Below are 9,940 nucleotides of genomic sequence, written 5' to 3' on the forward strand. Positions count from 1 at the left end.
TGCTACAATCTCATGATAGACTTTGAGTGGATGACGAGTTGCTTTTTACGAAGGAGCAAAGAAAGTGGTTTCTTGAGATGGAAGCTACTTCCAGTGAAGATGCTGTGAACACTGTTGAAATGACAGCAAAGGAGAGATATATATCTATTATGTAATATATATATTATATATTATATTATATGTTAATATAATATTAATATTTTATATATAAAATTATATAACATATAAATAATATATGATATATATTATATTATATAAACTTAGTTGATAAAGGAGCAGCAAGGTTTGAGAGGATTGACCCCAATTTTGAAAGAAGTTCTACTGTGGATAAAATGCTACCAAACAGCATCACACACTACAGAGAAATCTCTCATGAAAGGAAGAGTCAATTAAGGCAGCAAACTTCATTTTTGTCATATTTTAAGAAATTGCCACAGCCACCCCTACCTTCAGCAACTACCATCCTAATTAGTCAGGAACCATAAACATTAAGGCAAGATCCTCCACCAACAAAAAGTTTATGTCTCACCAGATCATCAGATAATCATCAACATATTTTAGCAATAAAATATTTCTAATTAAGGTATATACATTTTTAGACATAATGCTATTGTGCACTTAATAAGCTACAATATAGTGTAAACATAATTTTTATATGCCTTGGGAAACCAAAAAATTCATATGACTCACTTTATTGGCATATTCACTTAATCGTGGGGGACTCGAATGGAACTGGTAGTATCTCTGAAGTGTGTCTGTATGTGATGACCACAAAGAGTTTAAAAACACAAGAAGGGACAATTAGAAAAAACAATAATCACAGTAAACATCCCCACCCAGATATAAAACAGTTAATATTGTATTTATTTTTTTCTTTCAGTTTGTTTTTCTAGTTTTGTGATCTCAGTCTAGTATGATATTGTCTCCTGATTTCTTAGTTTTTATTATATCGTGAGCATTTTCTGTCATTAAGTATTTTTCCAGAACACCAATTCTCTTATGTAGATTTCCCTTAGTTAATTTAACACCAGTAAAACATTAATGATCAAGCTTTCTACTCCAACCTTCTAGCCTTACTCAAAATACTCTTCCTAATAGTACCATAACTGTAAAAGAAATGGTGGATGCAAAAGGTACCATCTGCCTTAAGATTTAAGCATTGCCATATGTCTTAATTTTACAAATAAAAATTAAAGGTCTATCTGGAAAATCAAAGAAGTTGAAAAAGTCTAAGAAATAATGCTGTCCCTTCCCAGGTATTTTTTTTTTAACTTTTCATATGATACCTGTCATTTCTACGTCAATTTCTGTGCTACCACAAGTACAAACAAAGCTCTTCCCTCTCAAGTCTCTTTTTTTTTTTTTTTTTTTTTTTTTTTTTTGAGACAGAGTCTCGCTTTGTTGTCCAGGCTAGAGTGAGTGCCGTGGCGTCAGCCTAGCTCACAGCAACCTCAAACTCCTGGGCTCGAGTGATCCTTCTGCCTCAGCCTCCCGGGTAGCTGGGACTACAGGCATGCGCCACTATGCCCGGCTAATTTATATATATATATATCAGTTGGCCAATTAATTTCTTTCTATTTATAGTAGAGACGGGGTCTCGCTCTTGCTCAGGCTGGTTTTGAACTCCTGACCTTGAGCAATCCGCCCGCCTCGGCCTCCCAAGAGCTAGGATTACAGGCGTGAGCCACAGCGCCCGGCCTCAAGTCTCTTTTTGACTTGAGTTTGTGACTTTGGTTAGAGTAGGCAAGGCCAAATCCTCCAGGGTATAAAGAGATCATTCTGGCTGCAGACATGACTAGGCCTTGACTTTTCCTTGGTCAAGGAGGCAATTTGCCAACAAAATAAACTAGGTCATATCTCAGTTGACTGCAAGTACACGATTTTCTCTAAAATTTCATCTAATCTACCCCAGATCTGACATAAAAATTAAAGATAAAAGCTCAGTCAGGTGACACCTTGAGCTTTTGCTTTTTGTTTACTTCAAATAAGAAAAGGTGAAATACACATTTTTTTAAAATCTTAGGAGACAAGAATGAGAGAGAAGCATCTTAACTATTTCCTCACCCTTAAATATTTTAACCTCCTTATAAAATACTATGCACTAACTAAATATTTGTAAACGAGTGAATGAATGAATAAATGTTAGCATTTTTCGATGTGGAGAAATCAAAAATTAGAAATTGAAGAGCAAGAGTTGAGTCTTGTGAGCTTTAGTGTTGGGGAAAGAGCTAGCAATAGAAACATCTTTGCATCCTGCCACCTCTGTTTACTAGTCTGGTTTTTGTGCTAGTCACTCTACACTTCTTTTTGCCTGCATGGAAAAAAAATCTCTTAGCCTCAGTTTCCCTATCTCTAAGATTACATTGTAACAGTTTGTCTTCACAGGGTTGTGGGGTTGATAGTTGAGACCATAATGTTTGTTCATGTATGTCATAAACAGCAGGGTGATTGAACTTCGGAAGCCAACAGATGTCAGACCACATTCTGATTCCTCATTTTTGAGCCATGTTCCCTTGGGCAAGGTACTCAAGCTCAGTGAGCTTGTTTTCTCGCCAGTGAAATGGGGATAGTACCAATTTACAAAACTAAGGGTTTTGAATGTCATAATAAATACAACGTGCTAAGCAGAGGCCTGGATTTTAACAGCAAAGGGAGAGCCTTCTATACCATTCTGTTTCACAACGGAAACTGATTTGAGGACTGTCGCTCAGAAGTATCAGAGCCAAGAGCAGACACCAGCACACCCATCTTCCTTAGAGCTCTTCTCCCATAGTCTCTGGCCGCCATCTTTTCCCTTCATGCTAATCTTTTCCAGCCACGAAATGCTCATTTTCTCTGGAATTATAACTGTTAAAAACTTTTTAGATAAAGAATATGTTGTAATTATGTTTCAAGAACTCTTGATGCTACAATAATAAAAGGAGGAAAAAAATATTTTATGTTTAATTGATTTTTTTTTTTTTTTTTTTTGAGACAGAGTCTCGCTTTGTTGCCCAGGCTAGAGTGAGTGCCGTGGCGTCAGCCTAGCTCACAGCAACCTCAATCTCCTGGGCTCGAGTGATCCTTCTGCCTCAGCCTCCCGGGTAGCTGGGACTACAGGCATGCGCCACCATGCCCGGCTAATTTTTTATATATATATCAGTTGGCCAATTAATTTCTTTCTATTTATAGTAGAGACGGGGTCTCGCTCTTGCTCAGGCTGGTTTTGAACTCCTGACCTTGAGCAATCCGCCCGCCTCGGCCTCCCAAGAGCTAGGATTACAGGCGTGAGCCACAGCGCCCGGCCTGATTTTTTTCTTTTTTACCCTTTACCAGTTTTCTAAGAATTAGAACAACTTTTACTATTCATGACATAGATAACAGGAAGAAGAATTTTGAGAGACTCCTAATATTTAACTTCAAAGACGTTTGCCAGGGACTAATGATGAAAGTTTGTGTTCAGACTTTAATAGTTCATTATTCTTTATAAGAAATTTAAATGATTGTTGTCACAATTGTATTTATGTTTCATTAATGAAGTTATTACCAGAAGACACTATAATTTGAAGGATACATTTCATCGAAAAAGTATAATAAACAAAAAACAATTATAATTTTGAAGTTACTGAAGTGATTTAAGTTTATTCAAAATATTTTGCTTCCAATCATGCCCTCTGCAAAGGAAATATTTATATTTTTCAAAATATAGGGGCATGGAGCCCCAGAACCATCCTCCCCCCAAAGAGATCACCCGTTAGGAAGCCATGTAAGCACCTATAGGAAACGACTTAGTGCAAAGTGATAGACTGTCGACCCAAAATTTGTAGTAGTTAATTCATGTACCATACAAAGAATGATCTTTGTGATAGTTTATTTCCAGATAGGTGCCACCAGTTTTTTCCCTCCCTAAACAAGCATGCCATTCCACCACCAAAAAGTGACGTGGATTCCATCCCTCCTCTTAAAACTGGGCCACATGGGAAACCTGCGTGACCAATAGAATGCAGAAAAATTGATATTCTGGTGCCAACATGAGCAGGATAGGGGAATTCAAAATAATTTTAATAAAATATATTTTCTTCACTGTAGTTTTAGAAAGTAGAGAGAAGAGGATTGAAATAAAAATATATATATATATAATCAGAAGTAACAGCATAAAAATTCTGTTCTAAGGTAATGTCCAGATGAAAATAACATACTTATCTCTCACAAATGGATCTTTTTTTATCATAGCTTAGCATTATAATATTTATGGGATTTATATTTTCTTTTTGTTGAAATCTTTTAGCCCTAGCTGGGGACTACAAATTAGAAATTAAAAGACATCGAGTTTTTAGACTTTTCCATCCTGACATGCCATTGATTAATGTAAATATTTACTGTTTAGAAAGCTTTAAAAATCAAACTTTATTTAGAAAACATGGGTTCCTACAGAATAGTTACAATGGCTATCTATTACATCACAATCAATTAGCCTGTCAATATTTTTTTCTTTTTTTAAAAAAGGAAACTAGATATTGTGTTTTTACTTTATTTTTCTGGCAATCTCTGTTTATTCTTTTATTCTGTTTCAAAGGCCATTTGGCTGCATTTCAAACATATATCAGGAATAGACAAGCTTAAGCTTGATGAGATGGGTTAGTTTAAATCTCTTCCCTTTGCATTTTTTTGCAGTCATCTCACAATCATTTTTATGTCTGCCAGACCAAGTTTGCAAAATAAACAGTTGTGTTAATCCATTGTGCTCACAGACAGCAAAAAGAGCTTCCAATCTTCTTTTTATGACACATTTTTACTGCTGCCTCCAAAATTTTAAGTTAAATCACTTGAATGCTGTGTTTATTGGTTTAAATTCTTTAGACCTCGATAGAGGTACTGTTTGTCACTACAAATTTCTGCTCTGTCATGTCTGAAACAGGAGAGAGAATGGCATATAATTCTCTTGTTTTGAAAATCAGTCTCAGGGTAGATCCACTTCAAAAGCTTAGGGCCCAACTTTGAAGTTCCTTCCACTTCAAAAGCTTTGCCTTGAAGTATGTTAGGGAGAGAAACACACATACACACACCTACACACACATACACACACATGGAGACATCCTGGATTTTAAGGTTTATTGAGAATTACTTCCCGTGGTGAAAAATAAAAGCGAAATAATAAATGAGGAAAGTTAGTCGGAAAGAAAACTTGAAGAAATACAGTAATCAAATTTTCCTTTAAAAAAAAAACACTAAACATTTATTTTGCAAGAGACTTAGCATGTTTTTTCTTCATAGTTTATTCATTAGCCACTTTCAACCAAAAGGTACAAGTTGTTCATCCTAAATGATAATATTGTAAACAGTTCTAGTATTTTTTAAAATCCTAATAAAATTTAAAATAGCATTTAAGAGAGAGCCCCTCACATAAACCCAAGGGTAAAAAAGAATAGTACTATTTCTCTTTGTCATCCAAAAATAATTTTAAGTGTTACTTCATGCAATGAGGAACAAAAGAAAGGTAATATAAAAGAATGTATGCTATTTGTTTTTTTAATGTAGAAGTTATATTTAAACTGCGGTAGTTCCTTAAGGATAGGGGTGTTTGTTTTGTTCAGTGATATGTCTCTTTCCCTAAATTAGTGCCAACCACATTGTAGGTACTCAAAAAGCATTTGCTAAATAAATCAATGAATCACTAATGAAATATAGAGAACACAGAAAAAAGATAGCAAAGTGATCTCTGGAATAGAAAGTTATAGTTTACTGCTCCCATTTCACTAAAATCCAGAGCTGGAAGAAACCTTTGGAAATTATCTAAACCCATGCCCATCGAAGTGTGGTCCATAGACCAGCAACAGCTGCATGCCCTCAGAGTTTGTTAGACGTGCAGTTTCTCAGAGCCCATTCAGATGTACTGAATCAAAATCTGCATTTTAACAAGACTCCCAGGTGATTCACATGCACAATATCTCTCGAGAAGCCCAGAGTTAGAGGATCATGGTGTTCATAGGAGAGTCATATCTCAGGACTCAGTGAGCACCTGGCAATTTACTGCAGGATGGACAGAAATAAGAAAGGCCCTGGTGAAAACAATCCTGTAATTGACATTGATAAAGAGAAGTCTATCTGAGGAGTAGGCACAGGATTCAAAAGAAAACAGGAGTCTCTGGTCAAAGACTGGGAAAATAGTCAACAAAGTATGGTTGAAGATAAAGTAGAAGTACTTCCCAATAGATGGGGGGAAAAAAGAGCAGTGGTCCATTCAGATAGGTTTCTTAGAGATCCAAAAAGGTAGTAAGCACCGTTAGGTTCCTTGAACAGTCTTTCCATATAGGTTACACAGCCTCAGACACTGAGCTGGAATATGAGACGGGGGCTATGAGGAAGGCATGACGAAAGGAAGGAAGGAAGGAAGGGAAGAAGGGAGAGAAGGAAAGAGAAGGGAGAAAAAAGGGAGAGAAGGACCTACAAAGATATAAGAAGACCAGAAGATGACCTCAGAAACAAACAAACAAAAAAGAAATGGTTCTATTAAAGACCTCCCAAGTGATAGACACTAAGCCAAATGCCTTGCATACAATATCTGATTAAATCCCATGGGATGTACACTAATATCTAAATTTTGCAGATTAAAAAAAAGGGGGGGCTGAAAGAACAACAACAACAAAAACCATTAACAGTCATGTCACAGGAATCACATATGACCGGTAAACCTGCAAAGAGCTCAGCATCACCAGAAATCAGGGAAATGCAAATCAAGACCAGATGACATCCCATGTTACACAATTATGATTGATAAAAATGATGAAGTCTGACAGCATCAAATGTTGTAGCAGATGTGAGTCAATAGAATCTCTTATATATTAATAGTGGGAGTATAAATTGAAATAATCACTTTGGAAAAAATTTTAACATTATCTTGTATATGTCTTGTGCATAACTTTCAACCTAACAATTCCATTCTTAGACATATACCTTAACTAGAGACAATCTTGCGTGTGCAAACAAGAAGACATCAACAAGAATTTCCATAGCAACACTGCTTATAATAGCAAAAATTAGAAACAACTAAAATGTACATTAACTGAAGAGAAATAAACTGTAATATATGCATACAATGGACTAATATACAGCATTGAACATGAATGAATTAGAGCCACATTCAGCAAAATGATTTGATCTTTATAATACATTAAGAGAAATATGCAAGTCCTAAAAGACTATACATATGTAAAATCTTTGTTTTAAAGTTCAAAAACAAGCAAAACTAAATAAAATGTTGATGCAAATGTGAATGCTAAAACTAAAAAAAAAAAAAGGCAAGAGAATGATAAGCACAAAATTCAAGATAGTGATAAGAGGAAGGATAGAGGCAGGTGAAGGGAAGAGAGAGGAGCACAAATGAGGACGCAAGTTGTACCGCAGATCTTGATTTGGATGATGGAACAGGGTATCAATTACATCACTAAATAAATATGTGCAAATGCCAATAATTAGATTGTAGCATAAGCAAGAATTATGACTAAGCAGTATTGTACAGTGGACATCAGCACTGGAGACCAAGTGTGGCTTAGAGGCAAACACCAAAGCTGGAGCAGTGGATAAGATTGATACAGAAACAAAATAAAAAGAGAACTCCAGAGAATATCTGCCTTCGGAAGGCAGACAAAGGAAGAGAAATCAATGAGGGAGACAGAATAAAAGCAAAGAGACAGGAAAATTAAAAGGATTCAATATTATGGAAGTTCAGAGAGAGAGAGTAATAAAATATATGAAATAATGCAAAAAAATGACAAGGAGATGAAGAACTGAGAAATCATTGGATTTATACATTTTTGTTTTGCATTGTTTTGATTATCTGAAGATAATCTCAGTAGAGTGTGAAAAAGTAAGCAAACATTTAATGAACATTTTCTGTGTCCTAAGCATTTTACATATATTATCTAATGTAGTTTCCCCTGAATGTAGACATTATTGTCCCTATCTTACATATTTATTTAAAAAGTCACAAACACACAGTGAAATATAAATTCAACAAAGTTTATTTAGCTGCAAAGTCCATGCTCTATCCCCACAAAGCTCCCCAGGGTTTAAGTAAATGAATGGTGAGGATAGTTTTTACATTCTCCCTATAAAGAGATAATAGCTAGTACTTACTGAAGGTTCACTCTATAAGCTTTGCTTATTTTATCTCAATCATCACAATAACCCTGTGAAAGGAGGTCTCAGGGGTGCACTTGAGTCATCTGATACTCCCTCCCCAAGCTGAATATAAGCATCTCATCCCAACTCAAGTTGGTAGCTCGAAATCAGCCAGGGTGGAAGCATTTACACAATGGAAATTGGCACATGCATAAATCAGGGATTCCACTCTCACCTGTGCCCAGACCGTTTTTAAGAGCACACCACTGTTATGGTTAAGCCAGTTTTACAGAGGGGAAACTCCTTCACATCACACAGATAAGAAGAAGAACTGGAGTTGAACCCAGCTATCGATTCTAGATTCTTAAACCTCCCACTCCACTGAAATACTTAGAACTTGAGATGGTGACAGGACCCAGGGAAAATATCTTGCACCAGAAAACTTGACATGTTTAGAAGCAGAGGAGGGAGAGGAAGCAGAGCAGGTAAAACTGAAGATGGAAAAGGGACTGGTGGTTACACATAAGGTGTGATCAGGTATGAGAGGACAGGGAAGATGGAATCATGAGCTCAGATATCAGCGTTGGACTGAGCAAAGGACAGGGGATAATTCTTACCTAGAAAAGAAGGAACAGAGGTCCAGTGGATAGACATAAGGATTTTGGAGGTGGTAAAGAAGAAAATTATTGAATAAGATATGCATATGATTCAGAGTTCAATCTTGTCTAAAAATCGAAGCCAAGGTTATTTGTCAAGAGAGAGATGACAGACAGAAATTGGAACCATTTTAAAAAGCAGAAAAGTTTTGAAATCCTATTGTCTACAACCTTACATCAGCCCTAACTTAGATATCTGAAAATGTGTATTATATATAGAAAAATATAGGGTGGGGGTGGGTAAACTCACAACTAATGGAGACGGAGTACATTGGGGGAAGGGCACACTTCTAATGTGATTTCTTCACATCTGGCTTGAGTGAGACAAAGGCATTACATGTAACCAAAATGTTTATACCTCAATAATATTCTGAAATTAAAAAAAAGAAAAATATTAAGCGAGAGGCTGAAATACCACCATGTGGTTAATACTCTACAGTTTGCTACATTAATCTTGCAAACAACCACTTCATTCATTCAACAAGCATAGGTACTGTAATTTGCATACCTACAATTTGCATATCTGGCCATTAGGGTTATCTGTCAATGTCCGGCCATGTGGAAGAGGCTGGCTTTATTGACTTTACCAGTTTGCATTGCCTAGGGAGAAAAATGATAAGTAAAATACACTCAGTAGGATGATGAATATTTGCACTTCTTTTGACCACACAGATAAAACCAGTAAGGAATAAAACCAGAAATCTACCCTCAAGAAAGTGTGTTTGCAACCAATTTAATTTTATCTAAAATAATTATAATAATGTATTCAAATCTTACAGGGATAACCTCCTCAAAATTTTCTAATAACATTCACGTGATCTAAATTTAAACACTTTCTGGTAACTGTATCAGAAGCAGAGAACGTTTCTGATGAATGTTACATGGTTTTGAAGTGATTCAAATTGTAGAGGAATCAGGTTGACGCTACTTATTTGAAGATTTGCCATAACTTTTTTTCTGGCATTATCTTCTTATGCACAGAGGATGTCAGTATCCTGATGTTTGGTTTTGCATTTTTTGACATAATAGATATGTGGGAGTGAGATGTGCATGATGTATAAAAATTAAATCATAATCTACACACCAAAAGTACACTAAGTGCAAAAAATAATCTTAGATTCTTTATGAGGTCTCAATTAGTATGGGATTGATGCTTTCCATGGATGTTTAAATTTCTACTTGAA

Source organism: Microcebus murinus, chromosome 23 (genome assembly GCF_040939455.1).
Source record: "Microcebus murinus isolate Inina chromosome 23, M.murinus_Inina_mat1.0, whole genome shotgun sequence".
Taxonomy (NCBI): domain Eukaryota; kingdom Metazoa; phylum Chordata; class Mammalia; order Primates; family Cheirogaleidae; genus Microcebus; species Microcebus murinus.